At 30.3% G+C, this 2,500-nt stretch overlaps 1 protein-coding gene across 1 annotated transcript in view; it reads left to right on the top strand.

Annotated features, from left to right (window-relative positions):
• LOC137629318 (arginine/serine-rich coiled-coil protein 2-like) overlaps positions 1-2,500 on the top strand; it is a 54,020-nt gene that overhangs the window by 31,703 nt on the left and 19,817 nt on the right. The window lies entirely within an intron of this gene.

The following is a 2,500-nucleotide window of genomic DNA, read 5'->3' as shown; positions in this document are numbered from 1 at the left end:
GTTTAAAAGAGAAAGACAGAGTCTTGTATTGAATGTTATCAACACTAGCGTTAGTCGCGTAATTGCGAAGTTCTTTGAGAGTCTTTTCATGACACACACACACTTATATATACAGTATCTATCTATCTATCTATCTATCTATATATATATATATATATATATATTAAAATTGTATATTTGTATGTATGTAGTATTATCATATAAGATATGTATATACAGATTATGTAATATATATATATATATATATATGTATACATACAGGCATACATACATACATACATACACGTCAAATTTTCTTTGGAAGCACTATTTTGCCTCCATTCGTCTGATCTGTCGTTATTTACTTCCACAGAATTTATCCAATTATGACTTTTTTAATGAAAATCTGAAATTCGTTTTCCACGTACCACTTACATTTCAGGACACATGTCTACTATTTCCCTAAGGATCCCTTCTGTATTCGTGTTCTTTTGCCTTCAGATCTCAGCTTCGCATCTCTTTTCTCTTTGATTTGGTCTGCCCCAAGCCATCTTTTCTTTCGATAATCTTTTATTCTTGTTATGCTAATTTTATTTAACGTGCTCTGTGAGCTGCATTCCATTCCTCTTACTCGTGATGTTTTTTATGTGTAATGTTTCCTTAAGCTGGATTTCTCTCCCGATATGTTTCAACTGAGATTTTTCAGATAGAGGTGTCTTGTATCTCTTTATTGTTATATTTTAGTATTATGTTTCCCCCCCAATGATTTTTATTTTTAGTATTACGATTCCCTTACAGTTTCTATTCCAGTATTAAGTTTTCCATATGGTTTCTATTTCGATATTAAGTTTTCCATATGGTTTCTATTCCAGTATTAAGTTTTCCATATTGTTTCTATTCCAGTATTAAGTTTTCCATATGGTTTCTATTCAAATACGAAGTTTTCCATATGGTTTCTATTCCAGTATTAAGTTTTCCATATTGTTTCTATTCCAATTTAAAGTTTTCCATATGGTTTCTATTCCAATATCAAGTTTTCTATATAGTTTCTATTCCAGTATTAAGTTTCCCTCAAAATTTATAAATGCCAATCATTTCCGATAAATTATATATTTCTTATTCTATATTCGCTAAGATTGATTTCTGGTACTCTTTTTCTTGCCAAGTTGTTCTTACAACAGCAACAACAACAACAACAACAGCAACAACAACAACAACAACAACAACAACACGGGAAGACAAAGACCTCAGATGTGTCAATGCATGTCTGGGGTTTGACCATTTTCATAACCACGCTTACCAGTGCGGATTGGTGATGGTGGAAGATTTTCATCTGATCATTCTCAGCAAATAACATAGTGTGTGTGGCCCTGACTAGTACAGCTTTGCTGATCATGGCGGTACGCAAACCCTTTTCATCACGTTAAGGCATCCCCACTCAGACCGATAAATATATATATATATATATATATATATATATATATATATATATATATATATATATATATATGTGTGTGTGTATATATTATGATTATATATGAGTGTATATATTATATATATATATATATATATATATATGTATATGTATAGTATATATATATATATATATATATATATTATATATATATATATATATATATATATATATATATATATATATATATTCAAACACTTGCTCTTTATAATATAGGGCAGATTATGTTTCCCTTAAGATATATACATAACTATTTCTTTCCATTTAGATATATCTCTCGCATCCTTTACCCTCGAAAAATTTATTTTTTATGTTTATTTTTTCCTGTAAATTTCTATTACTCGCCATTAATCTTACACTGTTGTAACTCATAATACAGTTTCCGTGAATAAGATCTTTATCCGTCTCAGTTATTATTATTATTATTATTATTATTATTATTATTATTATTATTATTATTATTATTATTATTATTATTATTATTACTTGCTAAACTACAACCCTAGTTGGAAAAGCAGAATGCTATAAACCCGAGGGCTTCAACAGGGAAAAATAGCCCAGCGAGGAAAGGAAATAAGGAAACTACAAGAAAAGAAATGAATTAATATGAAATATTTTAAGAACAGTAACAACATTAAAATAAATATTTCATGTATAAACTATAAAAGCTTTAAAAAAAGAAGATAAATAAAATAGAATAGTGTGCCCGTGTGTACCCTCAAGCAAGAGAACTCTACTACAAGACAGTGGAAGACCATGGTACAGAGGCTATGGCACTACCAAGACTAGAGGACAATGGATTGATTTTGGAGTGTCCTTCTCCCAGATGATAGCTAAAGAGTCTATTCTACTCTTACCAAGAGGAAAGTGGCCACTGAACAATTAGTAACCCCTTGAGTGAAGAAGAATTGTCTGGTAATCTGTGTTGTCAGGTGTATGAGGATAGAGGAGAACATGTAAAGAATAGGCCAGACTATTCAGTGTGCATGTGTGTAGGCAAAGGGAAAAATTAACCGTAACCAGAGAGAACGGATCCAATGTAGTACC

The sequence above is a fragment of the Palaemon carinicauda genome, chromosome 37 (assembly GCF_036898095.1).
Source record: "Palaemon carinicauda isolate YSFRI2023 chromosome 37, ASM3689809v2, whole genome shotgun sequence".
Classification (NCBI taxonomy): Eukaryota; Metazoa; Arthropoda; class Malacostraca; order Decapoda; family Palaemonidae; genus Palaemon; species Palaemon carinicauda.
The sequence above is the reverse complement of the archived record's forward strand: the minus strand, read 5'-3'. Positions and strand labels throughout refer to the sequence as shown.